Here is a 21,236-nt window from a genome sequence, read left to right as displayed (position 1 = left end):
AAAGCCACTTACTTTTTCTTAATGAAATCACCTGTATAACTAACGCCGGGAAAAAGCACATTGGCTGAGCTCCCACTTACGCGACTCCTTTGTTTGCTGGTTCATCTAAGTCCTCAGTTCCACCCTTGGATATTTTAGACAGCGTTCTCTTCAGAGAAGAAATCACGCACGCACAAAAAACCACAGATCCTAAAATGTTCCCCAGCTCAGGAAAGCCCCTTCTGTTTTACCCTGTCTTCTGAGCAAAGCTGCTTCAGGCATGGATAAAAAGGCGTCCTCCCCGTGATAAGCCAATTTCTCCTCCCCTTGGCAATTAGTCACTGAATAACCTCAGCCCATATCCAACCACAGGCTACCGCACGGGTGACTCAGACCTCTGACAACTGCTTACACGGAAAACACACACCAACAAACGAACTTGGGGAGGCCTAGGTAAACCGGGTAATAGTGAAGGAAATATTATTAATACAAGACGGATCTTAGTGATGTAAAAAGGGTCACTAACACAAGCAAACCACCAGCCACCAACAAATGAAATCATCAAAAAACCCAACATGTTAATTTCCCCCAACTCTCAGACCAGTGTTCTGCTGGGGACCAGAGGGCTCCAGAGAAAACCCAGGTACCCCAAGTTCATTCAGCCTCTGGACTTTTGATGTCCCTGAAGCCGAAGGAAACATGAGCCTTTTCCCCTGGTTAATAACACCGCAGAGTAAACACGGAAGGTGACAGAGGAGGCTGTCTATTAATTAACCAGGCTGGTTTTACCAAGCTGAACTTTGAGAATCAGGCCGAGGCAGCACCAGGCAAGCAAGTGCAATCATTCTAGAAGGCACACCTGAAATGAGAGGGAACGAGAGAGAGGGCCAGCCAAGGCTGAGCAAAGAAGGTATTCAAGAAAGGGAACGGGAGCCCTTCTGCCCCACCTTCAACAAGGGGAGGAGGAGGCCAGGGCGGTCTCCGGAGACCCTTGTGGGCGACCGCTGTCAACACAGCTCTTTTCCTCCAGGGGAACAGGCGCTAGGAGGTCTGTGTTCCCAGCAAGAAGGGGCTTGTGCTGCTCTCAGAGGAGACAGGTATGAACGCATTACCGACCAAAGGACAGAAGAAGCATTTCCTTAGCTTCCACGTAGGCTCTGTTTAATCACCATCATGCTTCCTGAGCCCTCGGGGACTGAATGGAGCAGAAGGCTATTCAAGTGGGAATCCAGTGACAAATAACTCAAAAAGCTGGGCTGGAGGCCACGGAGGCCTTACGCCACACCCCACAACCACGCTCTGGGCAGCCCCTGCATTTTTCAAACATTTTAAGGCCTTCAGAGGTTGGTCTTGCTGACCAAAAGAATTTCGTGACGTCTCTGAAGTTCAAATCCAGTCAGCATTGCAAGCTTGCTAAGAAAACTGTTTACTGCCATCAAAAAGCTCTGTGGTCATGAAAGGAGGGAGAACGCAGTGCCCATGACATCGCTTCCCTCCTAAGATGTCTCATTCGAAAGAATATTTGGATGAAGTGGTTGTAACAGGCCACCTAAGAGGTTGGAGAAGAGGAGACAGAACGTGGAAAGCCTTGTTTTGATTTTTAATCTAATCGGTGAGAGTTTGTTATTTCTCACCAGAGTGTGGAAAGCACACAGTCTCGGCCCCTGAAGCATCTGGTATACATTTGGCAGGTTTTGTTCTCTCCATCAAACGCGTGCATTCCAGGAAAAGGGGTGGGGGGTTGGCCTCTCTGGTCTGGTGAAGACGTGGTTCCACCCCTACTGTCTCCCCGGAGCCCCTGTTTTAGGGCATAAGATGTCCTACACAGCACCATCCTTGTAAGAACTGACTTGCTCTTTATTTTTAAGATGTTTTTTTTAATGTGGACCATTTAAAACTCTGTATTGAATTTGTTACAATATTCCTTCTGTTTTATGTTCCAAGTTTCTTGGTGGTGAGGTGTGCAGGATCTCAGCTCCCCAATCAGGGATCGAACCCATACCCCCAGGACTGGAAGGCAAAGTCTTAACCACTGGACCACCAAAGGAAGTCCTGCTCTTTGTGAGGGCAGGACTGCTTGTCAGGTGAAGAGTCTGGGTTCTGCCACGCCCCTACCCTCAGGACACAAAAGCAAGGAGCTGTCACTGCTATTGGCTACAGGGTCCAAGCTCAGCTCAGGGGCTCATGTCTGCTGCTTTAGAGGCAGGTGACTTCTGCGGACCCAGCTACCTTGGGAGTCCGTGAGTGCAAGGTGAGAGATGGTCCTGATCTCTTCCCTTCCAGGAAGTTCATAGCAATCTCCTCTCACTTTCAAAATGCCTCTGGGCACCGCCGGGGCAGGACAGGCACAGCTTTGTCAGGACTAGAGCAGTCATCCATCGTCAGGAGATTGAAAGCCGGCTCCATCCTGCAGTGAATCAGGATGAGTGAAATGCTGTCTAGTAAGGCTTCAGCACCCAGCTCACCCAAGAGAAAGGGGAGTGCAGTAACCCAGACTTGGCTGGGGGATCGGGCAGCAGAATTTCCTGCACAGGATTCTGGTGCCAGAGAACTCGGCTTCACCTAGGTGGGGCACGTCCTCCAGAAAATGGCTCCTACGGACAAAGTCCCGCAGAGTTCGGTGCATTCTGGGGGGAACACAAGCACCCACATCCCACAGTCTGGTTTCATTATTTTGCCAGGTTCTCGGCCGCCTACCTTGGGATGCTAGAGCCTCTGTGAATCTGCTCTTGCCAGCAGTGTGTTCAGTATCCTGCTATTCATTCCCTCTGCTCCTTTCACTGACTGGCACTTTGCAAAGTGGAAGCAATTTATTTCTAGTGAGTATTAAGAAAAGACAGGCTAATAAACACTCAGCATTACCTCAACAGGAAATACTTTCTTGTGCTCTGGTTAAGGCCAACGGTCTTGTGAAATGTATTCCTATCTCCCCTTTCGCTTTTGCTGCTTTATTGGCTTTTTAAAAAATTACATATGCTAAAAGAAAATCTAAACTGGGCTTATAAACATGAAGATGCTATTGGGAAGGGAAGTGACTTTGCCGGTGGAAAAATTTCAAGTTCATCTTGCTTACACTGTTAAAATTGGAAAGAGGGTCATTTGGAAGGTCTATTAATGTCTATTCATGTTTCATTTGGTCATAAATGGAATGTCTCCCAGACACGAGACAGACAGACTGTTGCCAAAATTATTTAATTCTCAGGGAAGAGATGGTTAGCTTCTGGCTATATTTAAGATGAGTGCTATTCCCACAAATATTTTGACACACACAACTCCGCTGAGCTCCCCTGTACCAGACCCGCTGGCTGACTTAACACTGTGCCCAGTGGTGACTCAAGATCTCAGCAGGGAAATGGGTAACAAGTAACATGAAATAAATCATGTAACTTCCAAACCACAATCAGTCACTGTGCGGAGTGCAGCACAGATAAAAGAAAACTATCCTTGTCTCACCAACACTCAATCTTCTGTTGGGATGCTCCTGTATGATCCAGGCCTAGGACAAGCTCCGGTTATATCTAAAATAGTTACGGTTTGTAAAAGGATATTTTCTTGCTATCACTTGCAACAGATGGTACAAAGAACTCCTCATTATTTATCGCCATCTCTGCACATCCACCCATTTCCTGGACGGACTCTGTCTTTTATACACAACTCCCTTCTGGTACTTCCAGATAAGTCATCTTCGTCTATCCCACTACAAATACAAATGTTCAGTGCCTTAGATTTTGTTTTTCTTTTTAGGACAGGTCTCCAAACTCCTATTTAACTGGTCAACATACATCCTGCGGAGAAGGCAATGGCACCCCACTCCAGCACTCTTGCCTGGAAAATCCCATGGACGGAGGAGCCTGGTAGGCTACAGTCCACGGGGTCGCTAGGAGTCAGACACGACTGAGTGACTTCACTTTGACTTTTCACTTTCATGCATTGGAGAAGGAAATGGCAACCCACTCCAGTGTTCTTGCCTGGAGAATCCCAGGGACAGAGGAGCCTGGTGGGCTGCCATCTATGGGGTCGCACAGAGTCGGACACGACTGAAGCGACTTAGCAGCAGCAGCAGCATACATCCTGCAACAGATCATATATTGTTTTGTTTATTTATGTTTCTTATCCTACAAAGGACTTTGCTTTTGGGGGTTGTGCCACACCATGTGGCATGAAGGACCTTGGTCTACAACCAGGGACTGAATCCATGCCCCTGCGATGGAAGTGCAGAGTCTTAACCACTGGACTGCCACACAAGTTCCCACAAAGGATTTCAGATGGCTGTGCGTGCACACACACACACCCCGCCCCCATCATCATCATCCTTTGGCTTGCAGTTTACACAGTGTTTTCAATGATGATTGTACTTCATGGCCCTCAGAATGCAGTGATATACATGTTTAGGTCCAGTGTCCCTCTCCTCATGTGAACGGCGAGAAAATGGAAGTGATGGAAATATGAGGAGATCAGGACCCTGCCCACCTTCTCATAGTAGTAAGTAGTGGGTGAGTGTGAAAGTCGCTCAGTCCTGTCTAACTCTTTGCAAGCCCACGGACTGTACGGTCCAAGGAGTTCTCCAGGCCACAATACTGGAGTGGCAGCCGTTCCCTTCTCCAGGGGAATCTTCCCAACCCAGATATTGAACCCAGGTCTCCTGCACTGCAGGCAGATTCTTTATCAGCTGAGTCACTCAGGAAGCCCACTAAGTAGTGAAGCAGCAAGACTTCCCCATTGGTTCAGTGGTTAAGACTTTGTGCTCACAATGCATGGGAAAACGGGTTCAATCCTTGGTCAAGGAACTAAGATCCCTCAAAAGAAACCATCTTCAGCCTCAGCACTGTTACCACTTCTTTCTCTGTGTAAGTGTGAAGTCGCATGTCCTTCAGGTCGCTGAGCAACTCTGTGAGGCTGATGCTCCCAAGGTCTTCCCTACATGGATTACTGAGGATTTATATGCTTGAGTTTTGACCTTGAGTAGGCAATCTGGTAAACTCTGTTTGAGAAATAACTCATTTGTTCCACTTTCAGGTCCAGATTTTCACAGCGAAGGAAAAGAGTAACAGGACATCTCAGTGGGTTTAGGATCTAACTACCTAGGTTTTATCTTCCTGCCTCAAAATGTGTTATATAATTATACATCACATTTAACTAATATCCAGGTGACGCAGTGGTAAAAAATTCGCCTGCCAGTGTAGGAGATGCAAGAGACTCAAGTTCAGTCCCTAGGTTGGGAAGATTCCCTGGAGAAGGAAATGGCAAGCCACTCCAGTATTCTTGCCTGGAGAATTCCTTGGACAGAAGAGCCTAGCAGGCTACAATCCATGGGGTCTCAAAGAGCTGGACTCGAATGAGCGGCTGAGTACACACACACACGTACACACACACACACACACACGCACACATTAGTACACATTATGCTTATATATAACATGCTTATATATTATATGAAAAGTGAAAGCAAAAGTCCTCAGTTTTGTGGTAAAGAACCTGCTTGCCAATGCATGAGACATAAGAGATAAAGGTTCGATTCCTAGGTTGGGAAGATCCCCTGGAGGAGGGCATGGCAACCCACTCCAGTATTCATGCCTGCAGAATCCCATGGACAGAGGAGCCTGTTGGGTTACATTCCATAAGGTCGCAAAGAGTCAGACACAACTGAAGCAGCTCAGCATGCACACATTATGTATAAGTATACACACACATACATGTCTTCACTAGTCAAAGACACCAGACTGCTTATGGGATAAAAGATCCAGACCTCATCTGATTAACATTCTTTACCACTAGGACCCCAATCCCACTCCTGGGACCGTATCTCTCAGAGACGTGTTCCACCTCTAACCCTGTGCCTTGCTTAACCTTCATTCAGGAAATGGGTCAAGGTGATTAGGTTGTAAGTGAAAAAAAAAAAAGCTGATACAACATCATATAGCTTTAGGATGCTCACAACAATGCAAGAATTTTAAAAAATATTTTAGTTTGATGATAAAACATATCCTTACCGTATCCAAACCTACAGAGCGAACTGATAATGATCTAAATACATAAAATTTTATGCTTCACAGCTACAGCTTAAAGGGTAGATATTCTTTAGAGACTGCCGGAGAAAATGCTGGTAAACAAATTGATGAATGGGTGATGCCGAGTTGGAAAACAAATGGTTTTTCATTCTTGTTTCGCCCTCTCACGTTGTAGCTAGTCAAATTGAGGTCAATCTCTTTCTCGGGGCTTTAAACAGCCCCAGCTTCTTCTTCTTCTTTTCTTGGCCAGGCAGCGTGGCATGTGGGTTCTTAGTTCCTCAACCAGGGTTCGAACCTTTGTCCACTGCTCTGGAAGCAGGGAGTTCTTAACCACTGGACCACCAGAGAACTCCCTGAGGAGTTCTTAACATCTTAGCTTCTTAACACCAAGAGTTCCCTGGTAGATTTAACCCCTTCAGGCCTGTTTCCTGTCTCCCATCTTTCCTAACAACTTTTCTGGAATCAACTCTGTGGCCTGGGTTATAGCCATGGCCCTGCTACTGGAATCACCCCACTGCCTGCATTCTGCTTTGTTTTCGCATTGATCGCAGAAGGACACGTGCTGGTTCTATTCCCAAGTGACAGAACCAACAACACAATACAAGATGAGCTCTGTCAGCAGAGTCAGTCTTCAAGGGAATGTTATGGATGGCTTCCAATGAAAGGTGTTTTAGTCTTGCCATTATGTTGACCCTCAGCTGAACAGTATTAGCCAGCGTGTCAAAAGAAGAAAGGGCTGTGTGAGTGAAGAGACCCAGAGGACAACACTGAAGGACAATAATTCAACAAATCCACCGACTTCAATTTTTAACCTCAAAATAAACACAAAAAAACACTGATGGCAATCCAGATCAAAACAGCCCTGGTGCCAAATTCTTCCTGGGTTCATGAGAGCCACTTGCTTTTCTCTCAACATCAAGTCTTTTTTTTTAGGCTTATTTATTTTTAGTTGAAGGATAATTGATGTCCAATATTGTGTTGGTTTCTGCCACACATCAACATGGATCAGCCACAGGTATCCATATGTCCCCTCGCTCTTGATCCCCCCTCCCACCCCTCTGGGTGGTCGCAGAGCTCGGGCTTGAGCTCCCCGAGTCATAGAGCACATTCCCACTGGCATCTGTTTTACATATGCTAGTGTATATGTTTCCATGCTGCTCTCCTGCTTTGTCCCACCCTCTCCTTCCCTCGCTGTGTCCACAAGGTAACAGCCACTCTTGAAACTAAAAGAAGTTCCATGGGATAAACTTATGGTTACCAGGGGGAAAGGGATAGTTAGGGAGTTTGAGATCGATATTTCACACTGCTGTATTTAAAATGGATAACCAACAAGGTCCTACTGAATAGCACAGGGAACTCTGTTCAATGTTATGTGGCAGCCTGGATGGGAGGGGAGGCTAGGGGAGAATGGATACATGTATATGTGTGCCTGAGTCACTCTGCTGTCCACTTGAAAGTATCACCACATTGTTAATGGACTATAATATAAAATAAAAAGTTTAAAAAAAAGAAACCAAATAATCCAATGTGTGAGTGGGTAAAAGAAACAGATTATTTTTTCCAAAAAAACATATAGAGAGCCCATAGGAATATGAAAATGTACTCAACATGACTAATCACCAGTACAATGCAAGTCAAAACCACAGTAAATATTATCTCATACCTGTTAGAATGGCTATTACCAAAAAGAAAAAAGAAAATAAGCATTGGTGAGGATGTAGCCAAAAGAGCACACTTGTGAACTGCTGGTAGGGATATAATTTCATATATTCATATATATATAATTTTGTATATTCATATACATTATACAGATAATAGTATAAAGGTATTATCTATAAATACATAAATAAAAATTAAATTATAGGGCTTCCCAGGTGGCACTAGTTGTAACGAACCCACCTGTCAAGGTGGGTAAGGAGATGTAAGAGACACGGGTTCAATTCCTGGGCTGGGAAGATCCCCTGGAGAAGGGCATAGAAACCCACTCCAGTCTTCTTGCCTGGAGAATCCCAAGGACAGAGGAGTCTGGTGGGCTCTGGACCATAGGGTCGCAAAGAGTCCAACATGACTGAAGTGACTTAGCCCGCATACAGCACACCCAAAGAAGTTCCATGGGTGTCCCAGGTATGAACATGTGAACTGGGAACAGATGCCGTGTGTTATATAACTATACAGATGCACAAACTTTCCCAGTTCTCATTAATTATGAAAGAACCAAAAGGTTCCAGGCTTATAAATTACATGAATATACCTTTGAACACCCATCTGTTTTCAAAGGGTTTGGTTGGAGTCTGTGACAGCAAACGCCAAGCATCTGCTCATCTGGGCCAGGCCAATGGCCCCGACTGCCCCCATTCAGGTGTCTCTCAGCAGTTCGTGCAGTATGTGGAAGAGGAACACCAAACTGGGCATCACAGAGCCTGCCTTCTAAGTCTGACCGCTTGGGGTCTCTAAGGCCCATCCCAACTACAACATTCTGTGGGTCCATGGAATATTTTTGAAAACTTTTATTTATTTTTGACAGTACTGAGTCTTCACTGCTGCTTGGGCTTTTTTCTCTAGTTGTGGCGAGTGGGGGTTACTCTCTAGTTGGGTGCATGGGCTTCTCATTGCGGTGGCTTCTCGTGTTGCACAGCACGAGCTCTAGGGCAGTCGGGTTTCAGAAGCCATGGCTCCCGGGCTCCAGAGCGTGGGTTCAGTAGTTGTGGCACACAGGCTTAGTAGCCCCACAGCATGTGGGATCTTTCCAGGACAGAGATCGAACCCATGTCTCCTGCGTTGGCAGGCAGATTCTTTATCACTGACCCACCAGGGAAGCTCAGTCCATGAAATATTTATTGAGTAGTCACCAGGTATGCAAAGCCCAAGGTTGAGGCTGAGGAAGGGAAAAGAACCTTTAAGCCACACAATTCCTACCTCTTAAGAGAAGAAAAGATGAAGCATGTACATAAGTGATAAAAATAAGACAGAAGCTGGACTTCCTTGGCGGTCCAATGGCTAAAACTCTGTGGTCCCAAGACAAGGGGCCAGGGTTTGATCCCTGGTCAGGGAACTAGATCCCATTTCCCACGACTAAGAGCTTGCACGCTACAGCTAAGAGTTTACATGCCACAGCTAAAGATCCAGCCTGCAGCAACTAAGACCCAACAAAGCCAAATAAACAAATACATTTTTTTTTAAGACAAAAGCAAGAATAACTTTGGCAAGTTTCAAATAAGTACAACAGACAAACCCTCTGGAATCTATAGATGAATAAGATTTTCCTGCCTGGGATAGTTGAGGAATACTTCTCTGAAGAGGTGAGATTTAAGTGAGTCCATAAATGATGAGCAGAAATTTCAGTAGGGAAGAGTTTCCTTTCTTAGGAATTTTCAGGCAGGAAGTAAGGCACGGTCATAGACCAGAGGTGGGGAGTGCCAAGTGTTGGGGAATGGACCGACCTCTGATCCAGCCAGAAAATTATTCCCAGGCAGTGGTTCTGCAAGTTGATGTAATTCAACAACATCAGAATCATCCAGAGGGCTTGCTGAAACACAGATTAATGGGCTCCACTTCCTGAGTGTCTGATTTAGCAGGACTTGGGTGGGCCTGAGAATCTGCCTTTTTAACAAGTTCCCAGATAATGCTGACCTGCTGGTCCAGGGACTACTCTTTGACAAAAACTGTTCTAAGGAGTAAAGCGAAGAGGCAAGCTCCCGTCAAAATCTCCATTCTATTGTGTTGCTGTTGTTTAGTTGCTGAGTTGTGTCTGACTCTTTTGCGACCCCATGGACTATAGCCCGCCAAGCTTCTCTGTCCATGGGATTTTCCAGGCAAGAATACTGGAGTGGGTTGCCATTTCCTCCTCCGGGGGATCTTTCTAACCCAGGGATTGAACTTGAGTCTCCTGCATTGGCAGGCGGATTCTTTACCACTGAGCCACTTGGGAAGCCCTCCATTCTATTGTGGGATTGGTTAAATCCTCATTCAGAAAGCTGACCTTACTCAATTTTGGGTGATTATCATAAGTGTTTCTCCATCTGTAAATATTTGCAATTAAATCTGCCAGGAAAAGATGGAAATAAGGAAAGGAAACATTTTTGGAGACTCTTATTTACCAGATGCTTTCCAAAATTTCTATTTAATTCCCAGCACATTCTCATCAGATAAAGGATATAATCCCCATTGGACAGATTGAAGGAATGGGGGCCACAAAGTCAATATACCAGAGCCAGAACAATCTCGAACTCTCGGGTTAAGAAATCAATGTAGAGACCTGACCTCTGAGTACTCTTCAAAGAAGGGTAGTTGAACCATTGTTCAAGAATCACTAAGATCAGTTATTACTCCCGTCCAAAATCAGGCCCAGAAATACCTGAACGAAGTCATTTGGATTGAATATTGCAAGAGAACCAAGAGGAGAGTAACAGAGATCAGACCACATTACTGTTATCTACAAATGTGGGGGAAAACCACCTTCCAAGTGATGACTCCAGGGCATCCAAGAGCCCCATCAGGGTGCTCCATTTCAAAGGAATACCTTTATGTTTTCAGTTCAAATATCAAGCCAGCCAGCCAGCCAGTGGACAAGGCTCAGAAATCTGAGATGGTCAGCAAAACCACTGCCTCTCCTTATTTGGATAAATAACAGCCTCAAAGACAACCAGTTTGGGAGTCAAGCATACCCTGAGGCTGGGCTTGGCATGCTTTCCGCCCACGCCCTGCCAGGACTCGCCCAGCACTGACAGTCCCGGCTCCCTACCAGGTTCTGACAATGCCAGGAGCCTCCCCACTAGTCACAAGATCTGCTTCTCTGCATCCCAGGGACACACTGCTGGGCCTCTGAGCATTCCTCCCCTTGAGTGATGCCCTGCATTCCTGACACGGGGTAACCTGGAGAAACCACACGGACAGATACCCGTTCAGTATGTAAGGGAATCACACGCGATATGACAGAGGCCAACATCAGGCAAGAGGGAGCCCTGGTCTAGTTGTTCCCCCCTCTCCACACCCCAAACATTGCCCCCTGAAAGAAAAGAATCTTCTGTCACACAGGAGTTGAGGCAAGTGACAAAAATGCTTTGTCATCTTGGAGAACCTTCCCAAGTCCACGATGAGCAGCAAGAGGTTGCAACTCCCTTCAAAAAGAAACAGGCTCCAGGCTGACCCTAAAGGAGCTAGCTCGTCTTCCCCTACTACCCAAGCCAATCTCCAGCTTTTTTTTTTTCCCTCTTCTCCTTCTTTGTATTACCCTTTCTTTCACTTTTCTTCCTTTCTCGGAAAAGCAACATTGGGGCAAAATTTCTCCCATAGAGGACAGGAAGATATGTGTTGATAAACAGACAAAGGGAGTTTCTTAAAATCAGAAGATATTTTTGGCTTGATTCTGAAAACCTTCAACTCTCAACAACTTTTTCAATGTGCTGAAACCTACAAATTAGTTTCCAAAGTCTTTTTTTTTTAAAGATGCAATCATCCTCCCTCTTTGATCAGTACCTTCCTCCACCATGATTCAGAGGGAAGGCAGTAGGGTGTGGTGGAGAGAGCCCTGGATTATGAATGAAAAGACTTGGTTTCCGTTCCTGAGGATCTCCTTGGGCTGTGGTCTCACAGCCCTAACTGTGGTCCTGCCATTGAGCTCTTCTGAGACCCTGGTTCTGCTGCAAATGGATCTGGGAATACTTGCAGTTACCCTCCTGGTGCCGTGAACATCAAAAGAGCTAAATTATTTATGACGTTGCATGCAGAAGAGCGTGGTCAGTGTGCAGTAGGATTAATATCACCAGTGAACAATGATGGGCTCACTCCATGAATCGAGAGCAAATCAAACAGATAAGCTGACTGTAATATAGGCATACAAGAGGGAAGAGAATGACACACTCTCTTCTTGAGATACAAAAGCTCATTAAAGAAGAAAGATTCTGAACGTAGCCGATGTAAGAACAGAACACTGTATTATTTTCCAGAGATCTCATTCTTGAGAAAAATCCAATTATATATGCTGTCAACTCACCAACAAGGAGGTACTTTTCCTTGTTTCTATTCCCAAATGAATTGGCCATCCTGAATCAAGGTCAGGCAACGGAAGACTCCCCATCCACTTGATAGGGCTTCCTAAGTGGCACAGTGGTAAGGAATCCACCTGCCAACGCAGGAGATATGGGTTCAATGCCTGGGTCAGGAAGACCCTCTGAGGGAGGGAATGGCAACCCACTCCAGTATTCCTGCCTGGAAAATTCCACGGACGGAGAGCCTGGTGAGCTACAGTCCATGGGGTCGCAAAGAGTCAGACACAAGTGAGCGACTGAGTACACACACACACATCCACTCGATACTGGTTCAACTAGTAGATTTATGTATTCAGTTCAGTCTCTCAGTCGACTCTTTGCAACCCCAGGGACTGCAGCATGCCAGGCCTTCCAGTCCATCACCAACTCCCGGAGCTTACTCAAACATGTCCATTGAGTTGGTGATGCCATCCAACCATCTCATCTCTGTTGTCCACTTCTCCTCCTGCCTTCAATCTTTCCCAGTATCAGGGTTCATGTACTAATTATTTATAAATTCATGTATTAATTATTTATAAAAATTGTGAGATGGCTGATGACCCACATTTTTGTTTTGCATCTTGCTTCTTCCCTTTCTATCTTACCACTGGGGAGAACTTCTCTTTGGGAATGAAAAGAGAATGCATGTCCTCACTTGCCTGTGACTGGAATAAAAGTTTTGGTTGGTAAGGAGGAAGCTGAACCAAGTAGGTAAAGGCAAGATTTGGGATACGCTCAAAATTTCAACTATACAGTCTGAGCCCCACATTTGTATTAAAAACACAAACCTGTGTGCTTTAGAATACTTCTGGATAGAAAAACATTTATCTTGCAGTACTGCTCAAAAATTTTTTGACTTTTTTTTTTTTTTGGTACTGATTTGTGCTGATTTAACGCAAATGTCAAAATGTTTTGTTACTGGGCATATATGTAGAGATGGCCTTGCATGTATGTTCACTGTCTCTACATTTACAATATGAAAATACATTTGGGTAGTTTTCATATTATTAAGATGCACTGTGAATATGAGTACATATCTGTAGATAAAAATTCTCTGCCCAAATCTAAAATATCCAAATACCACATCTGACTCATTTTTTATGCTCTAGTCACAGAGTGATACTGGATAGAAACTTATTAGCATTTTACCAAGTTTCTTTGGAGCATTGTTACGAATAATAAAAAATACAGAAACATTTTAAAACAACATATTTCTGTCTTCAAATGGTCAGATTAACATAATTATAGCCTGAGGTTGCCAACAGTGGCACATTTCTCATTTTCATGAGAATACAGAGGTTCTATCCTGGATTACAAGCTAACAGGCTCCTTGGTCTAAATATATACAGTAAAATCTGCAGCAAATTTCTGAAGCATTAAGATCTGAACCCTGGAGATATCTAGTGAGTAATCTGCACTGCAGTAGAGCAGATTTTTTGTTGTTGCTTTGTTTTGCAGTTACACAGCTGCTAGGAAATACATTTTTAGATCTGATTTTTAAGGCAAGCAAAAATGATATCCAGTTTATGGCTATGTTCCCTGGGTCCCTCTGGCAAGGGAGTAGGGACCCACCTACAAAATATTCCATTCAGTTACCTTCCTCGTTGGAAGTGAAGATAGTCCTAGACACTCATGTAGGTGAAGCCATCAGACCTTGACTGTGACACCCAATGCTTTAGAGGTGCGTTTCCTGAGAAACACGCTTTGAAGTTTAAGCGCGCTATAGATCTGGTCCCCACTATGTCTCAATTACCGCATCACTGACATCGCTACCATTTCTTGTTTGGCTTTTCCTTTGGCAGCTCTTGCCACCATATCAAGGGCAAACAAAAAGGAACAGGTTCAAAGAGTTCAATCAGAGCAAGGGCAAGTATGACCTTTGATTTCACAGGAAAAGAAAAAAAAAAAGAAATTAAGTGCATGTGCCGAGGGAAACATAGTCTTTGTATTTTAGGATATAGAGGGAGTTAGCGCCGCCTGAGCGAGGAGAAGCGGTCCTCCAGCTGAAGTGATACACCCAACCACCACATCTTTTATCTGGACAGGTTTTAAGTACATAAATATGCTGGACAGCTCTGAACTGAACCGATTTTCTTTGGGGCCAAGTTACAAGACGCCGAAGGCCTCCAGGACTCAAAGAAGAATTAGATTTTATTCTGACATCAAAACAGTGCATTGTTGTGAACTGTATCATGCTTAATGATGTCTTGCTCTGTCTCCTCCATAATCTGGGCTTCATCTTAAAGCCCTGGTTTCTACATTTCGCTCAGTCATAAGAAAACTGTCACCATCTTGGCCACATTCTAACACTAACTATATTACTATTACTCATAATACTTTTTTTTAAAAAAGATTTTAACCAATAACTTTCTAAATTTTAAAAAAATTATTTATTTACTTTTGGCCGTGCCAAGTCTTCACTGTTATGCTCAGGCTCTCTCTAGTTACAGTGAGCAGGGGCTGCTCTCCAGTGGCGGTGTGAAGGCTTCTCATCGCAGTGGTCTCGCTGGCTGCGGAGCACGGACTCTAGAGCACAGGCCTCAGGTAGCTGTGGTACACGGGCTTAGCTGTGGTATCTTTCTGGACCACGCGTTAAATCCCTGTCCCCTGCACCGGCAGGCAGATTCTTAACCACTGGATCACCTGGGAAGCCCGATGCTTTTCTCGACATCAGTTTTAAGTTGACTTTTTCTTTCTTAGTGGGGATGAACAATAATACTCATTAACTCTCAGATTCCCTGTGCTACTTGTTTTTCCAATATGTGACACAACGATATAATTCAATCACTAAAATGTAAGAATCTGTTTTCCTTTGTGTTGTCGAAACTCACCGGTTCCAAGTGAAGAACAACTCTGAAAATATTCTCAGTAGGAAGATGTGAGCGTTTCCAGCTAGGTTACTGTAGGAGCCACTGCTTCAGCAAAGAGGCTGACTTTTGCAAATAATGCTATATTACCCAACCCTTTTTAGCCAAGATTGCTTTATTCAAAGCATCTCATAATTTGAAGCAGCTGCTGTTTTTCAGTTGACTTGATGGCCTATTCTCCTTCAATAAAAATATTGGATAATCTAAATCTGGTTAGTTCAAAATCCATTTATTTTGGGGCCAGGCCCATGCATTTCCAATTAATGAGCTCTGGCCCCATGGCAGGGTTGTGTTGCTATCTGGACAGGAAGGGGAACCTGGCTACACTTAACTGCAACACAGATGGCTCAGGGAAGTCAGATATACACTGTTTTCCTAAATCAACCAAGAGAACACACCTTGGTGGGTCCTGTGGGATGAGAACCAAGGCAGGGAGGCACTAGAGATGGAGAAAGAGCTGGTCTAAGGGACGTGCTTGGGGTCCAGCCCTGTTCTTGGTCAGTCACTTCTTAATTCTGTGATCTTTACCAAGTCACTCCATCCATGCCAGGCCTCCAGAGTCTCGACTGACGGGGGAAGGGTTATAAAAGATGACGGGTAAGACCTTCTTTCCACCTCCGAAACCCTATGATTCCAAATCATCTGGGCCTGTTTCTTGAGGTAACACCAATGACACAGATCAGGTTGTATTTTCTCAGCCACCAAGCTGGAGTCGCAGTTCAAGTGTCTCAGGAGCAGACATCGCTTGTGCAAATTACATGCAGACCCCATGGGAACAAAACAGGACAGAGAGGAAATGGCTTAGCACTGGGTGATTCGTAGCTCAATGACACATTTTTTCCTCTTTAAAAAAATTAGTAAGTGCTTTTTCTCCTACAAATATATATATATATATATAAGTAACATGATTTATATAAAAGTAGTTCTATAAAAGGCTGTGAATTTTAGAAAAAGTACAAAGGAAATAATGGTCCCCAGAGACACGCTGCTATACATAAAATAGAAAAGCAACAAGGATTTACTATATAACACCAGGAACTATACTCAATATCTTGTGATAACCTATAATGGGAAAGAATCTGAAAAAAAAAATGTATAACTGAATCACTGCTGTATACCTGATATTACAATATTTACAACATTGTAAGTCAACTATACTTCAATTAAAAACAAGAAATGATAAGAGTGACCCATGGAAGCTCTCTACAAAGTAGGGCCTTGGACGGAGGGAGCCTGAGCAATGTACTATGTAGTCTGGGCTTCCCTGATGGAGACCCACCGAGAAGACAGAAAAGCAAAACCTCAGGAAGGAGGCAACACGTGGATGCAAAGAATACCACCTGAAAATGCCAGGACTTAAGCTTCCTGTCAGAGGCAATTTCCGCTAACATCTGTATTTACAAGAGCCAAGCTGAGAGATCCAGTTTGGATATCAAAGGGCAGAGGGTGTGGTGTAAACTTCTCCCCAGGAATGGCTAACAACCCAGCACCCCCCCGAATCCCCACTGAAGGAAAAGGAAGGTCCTGTTCCCATCGACTTTCCAACGTGTTGGTTGTCAGCCAGCCCTGGATCTTACGCAGCCATGGAAGCTGGAAGCAAGTGGCCTTGCTCCTGCAGCCCAAGTTCAGGGCTGGGATGAGCAGCTGCATCCCTGACGATACTGTTGGCTGTAATTATTTCGCCTAGCGAATTACCAGGATATTTTTGCAGCCGAGTGGATGTCTCAATCTTCAGATACGTGGGGGGTTGAGGAGAGCCACAGCCCCTGCCTCTGGGGTGGCTTGAACCCTCCACCTCCGACGTTCTGTAACTTTCTTCCTGTCCTTCTCCTAACAGCGCTGCCAGGAGTCTGGAAGGGCAGCAGGCAGGCACATGCAGGCCTGTCTCCATTCAAAGACACTTTTTCCCTTGCCAATCGGGCTCATGAATCAGCTCCTTGCCCTGTCCTGGGAAGACGGTTTTTCTGAGTGCCACAGTACATGAAGTGAAGAAGGAAGCGGGAAGGAGGAGACGGCAGTTCATCCAAAGTGCTTTTTTTTTTTTAATTGGAGATAATTGCTTTACAATATTGTGTTGGCCTCTGCCATACACCATGAATCAGCCTCAGGTATACATGTGTTCTCTCCCTCCTGAATCCTCCTGCCACCTCCCACTCCATCCAGCCCCTCCAGGTTGTCACAGAGCACTGCGCTGAGCTCCCTGTGTCACACAGCCAATTCCCACTTGTTATCTATTTTACATATGGAAATGTATGTTTCCGTGTTATTCTTTCAGTTTGTCCCACCCTCTCCTTCCCCCACTGTGTCCACACATCTGTTCTCTGTGTCTCTGCAGTGCTTTTTGCTATCCCCACACTATCGGACACTATCAGACATTTACTGTTTTCTTTTCACTCCAAGTAAGTTGCAGCCAGGTCCCTGGATAAACAACCAGTCTGCCACTAGGTTTTGGATATTACAGATCAAACCAAAAAAAAAAAAAAAAAATCCAAAACTGTACAGAACCATTTCTCTTAAAGCCAAGTAAGCATTGCTTATTTATAATTACTATTTTCAAGATAAGTTATCGGTATCTGACTGCAGACTTGGAGTCTTAGCTACTGGTAAGGAAGGGAGTGCAGTGTAGGATTTAAACACAAGGACTAGAGAGACAGTCAGCCTGGGGCTCAGTCCCAGTTTTGATTCTAGCTAGTGTATGACTTGTCACTTGATCTCTCTCAGCCTCAGTTTTCTTACCTTAAAATGGGTATAATAGCACCTATGCCTTATGGTTATAATGACCAAATGAAATAATATATATTATTTAGACCACATTGGTTAACAACTTCTCATCCATATGAACTCATCTATAAACGGAGATAAACATAAACAGATCCAGGCACACATGTACCTTTAAAAGGAAACAGACTGACTTAAAAAGACATTGATCTTATTAAATGTCTTTAAAAGAAATATATACAAAATATTGTGACTGAACTATTATTGCAAGGATAAGACAGAATAGTTATATCAAGTATATACAATTTCTGCCACAGATTTTTTTTCCGGGTTTTTCCATTAAACCTCAATATAACAGGGATATATCTGTTATATAAAAATTGCAGACATTTTAAATGTTATACATAAAGCTTAAATGGATATATCTCAAAGAATTTTTAAAATCCAAGATAAAAAAGTCCTTTATATTTTAAAATGTAAGGTGATTTTCACAAGGAAAATACAACAGACAATGTTTTCCTTGAATATTGAAGGAAGCATACTAACCTCTCCTCTGCCCCCCCAATTTGTACCACGCCTTCAAATTTTCAATTGTCTCAGAAACTGAATGCAAGTCAAATATCTTCGTGAAAACACTGAAAACTGTCACAAAACACATACATCAATGAGATCTGTACAAGCAAACAACACTGACACTCGAAATCCTTTTCTAAATTATAAGGTTAAACAGAAAGATCACGAGATTAAACAGAGATTTATAGACTGGAGATAGCCCAATGTAACTTAAGTGGATTTTGAAAAACAGACCAACGCCAATAACAAAGAAATTTCCTTCTAAGCAGTGTGCAAGAAGTTAAAATAAAAACCTAGCATTTCAATTCCACATGGCATTGAACTTGAATACAGAAAAGTTGACTCATTTGGAGGTAAACGTGCTACAACAGGAACCCCAGATCCTGAAAATCCTATTTTCTTATAAAGGTGCAGTTCAGTTCTTACCTTACATCTTCCACGAACTGTTCTCTTCTAGAAGAAACTTTCTAGACGTTCAGAGACCTTGAAACCACCCATCTCTCGAATGCTTCCAGCTCCGCCTGTCTTGATGGTAACTAAATGCAAGGCTTGGGTTTTTTTTTTTTTTTTTTAACAGAAGGAAGCTTTTAGTCAAAATATGTGGTTTAAAGGAGCAGTATCCAGCCTTGTTAAAACTATTTCACGGACATTCAGAGGTTTTGTTTCTCCTCTATGAAAGTTAAATCTGAGTAGGAAGGCATTTTTCCTGTCCCGGAAATCAGCATAACTAAAAACCAATGCTGAGTTAACGAGAAATGTTTCTTCCATGTGTTCCGTCTGGCAGAAACGGCAAGCCATATCAAGGGAACACGTGATGTTTATAAATACAATATGGCTCGTGTTGTCATAACCTCTCAATGACAAAAAAAAAAGCAAGAGAAAGCAGGCAGCCACACAGCAGGAAAGATGAGATCTGTATCATTTGGAAGCTGCCTGTCAGATATGCATATATTACTAGTTCTTGCATCTTAAAAAATAAAATAGAGCTGGAAGCAGCGAGGAAGGGAAAAAAAAATACCTTGCTCTGTAAGGCCACTGTATGAAACTGTATAAATGATGAGTTGTGTTTGCCCAGCTAATCATTTCAATAATTCCTTACCAACTGCAGCAGAAACATCTTTTCGCCTGTCAGAAAGACATGTCATAAAAGGGACATAATGAGGTACACCCCTGGTAAGCCAGTGCTGTAGAGGTAAATCAGCTACACTCTTAAGCAGATAAGAGAATGAAGGAAAGCTGGCACATAGCTGGCAACAGATGTGAAAATTACAGACGTCTGTATCACTACTGATTACTGACTGTCTGATCTACTACAGGGGACCTCAACCTCTAGGACCTAATGCCTGATGGTCTGAGGTGGAGCTGATGTAATAATAATAGAAATAAAGTGCACAATAAATGTTATGCACTTGAGTCATCCTGAACCCCGGTGGCAGGGGTTCCCCACTCCAAATCTCCCCAGGGCCGTGGAAAAATTGTCTTCCACAAAACTGGTCCCTGCTGCTAAGAAGGTTGGGGACCACTGGGCTACTAGACTGGATGATCTCTGTAAGGCAGTTACCATACTTGGTCACTATTATATCTTCGAAATCACATACAAGAGCCCAAATCGCAGTCAAGACTCAAGGCATCATGCCTGCGTGAGTGGGTCAGCGAAACTTCACAATCACTGGAAGTAGTTAACTGTTCCAAAATCATCACTCCTACCTGATAAGTCTGGAGGTATCTGAAATACTGATTACCCATCCAATCTAAAAGCAAGATGTGTCCTGCTGAGTTAGAAATAACAGTAAACCAAGATCTGTCTTCTTTAATTTGTTATCCAGAGATTGGCTTACTTTCTACCATGGTGAATTTTACTCTTGAAAATAAAATGCAGATCTGTATGCATTTCTGACAACCAGTTAGTTTAATCTGACAAATCTGTTATTCTCATCTTAAATTATAGAGTAATTAACTGCAATAAAATTATATTTATAGGATGAGTAATTTTGTTAGATGTTCTTAGTCCTCATTTTGGTTAGGAATTACTCCTGGGATAAACAAGGGAATGTGCTGTAAATCTCAAATGTTTACATGTGCACATCACTGTACTGGTTTTAGCAGAGAAGGCATTAACTGAAAGTGTGTGATAGGAAAAGCGCTGACATATAAGCCCCTTTTCTATCCACATGTTTAAGGAGAATTTCCTCAAAGCAGGACACTGTTGCAGGGAAACACAGAGAGTGTGAGATGAATGGAATAGGGGTTTGCTCCCACGAAGCGTGGAGTTTAGAAAAGAACTTCAGACGTGTACATCAGTAACTACAAAACAGACAGGAAAAGGTGACGGTTCTCAGAGAGAGGAGAGACAGGTGAGGTTCGATGGAATCAGAGAAGGGACAGTGGTTAGTGAGACTTGGATAAGCGAGGAGTCAGGAAAGGCATGATGAAGATAGCAGCTGTTGAGTTAGTCTTCAAAGATGGACAGCAGAGAAAAAGAGAATCCTTGCACACTGTTGGTGAGACTGTAAATTGGTGTAGTCAGTTTGGAGATTCCTAAAATAACAGAACGACCATATAACCCAGCTATTCCACTTATGGGTATTTATCTGAAGAACCCAAGAATATTAACTGAAAAGATACTTGTACCCTCATATTCATCGTAACGTTATTTACAATAGCCAATATATGGGAACAACCAAAGTGTCTATCAGCAGATGGATAGATGAAGATGTGAAATATATACATGCATATACGTGTATACACTCAATGGAATGCTGCTGCTGCTGCTGCTAAGTCGCTTCAGTCGTGTCCGACTCTGTGTGACCCCGTAGACCGCAGCCCACCAGGCTCCCCCGTCCCTGGGATTCTCCAGGCTAGAACACTGGAGTGGGTTGCCATTTCCTTCTCCAATGCATGAAAGTGAAGAGTGAAAGTGAAGTCACTTAGTCGTGTCCGACTCTAAGCGACCCCATGGACTGCAGCCCACCAGGCTCCTCCGTCCATGGCAGCCACAAAAAAGAATGAAACCCTGCCATTTGCAACCACATGTATGGACCAGGAGGGTATTACATTAACTAAAA

General features: G+C 43.7%; 1 protein-coding gene across 25 annotated transcripts in view; it reads right to left on the bottom strand.

The window, feature by feature from the left end:
* The window catches only part of KIAA1217 (KIAA1217 ortholog), a 436,407-nt gene that overhangs the window by 86,844 nt on the left and 328,327 nt on the right, over nt 1-21,236 (bottom strand). For 2 of the 25 annotated variants that reach the window (XM_070802068.1, XM_070802069.1), the window contains exon 1: nt 81-4,009. The exons of 21 other annotated variants lie outside the window; for them this stretch is intronic. The gene's annotated coding sequence lies outside the window, so the exon portion shown is untranslated. Of the gene's footprint in view, nt 1-12; nt 32-80; nt 4,010-18,597; nt 20,912-21,236 lie in introns of those variants that run through there. 2 more of the 25 variants (XM_070802066.1, XM_070802071.1) reach the window with 2 other exon arrangements.

The sequence above is a fragment of the Bos indicus genome, chromosome 13, assembly GCF_029378745.1.
Source record: "Bos indicus isolate NIAB-ARS_2022 breed Sahiwal x Tharparkar chromosome 13, NIAB-ARS_B.indTharparkar_mat_pri_1.0, whole genome shotgun sequence".
NCBI lineage: Eukaryota > Metazoa > Chordata > Mammalia > Artiodactyla > Bovidae > Bos > Bos indicus.
Note: the sequence above shows the minus strand (reverse complement) of the source record. Positions and strands in the feature narration are given on the sequence as shown.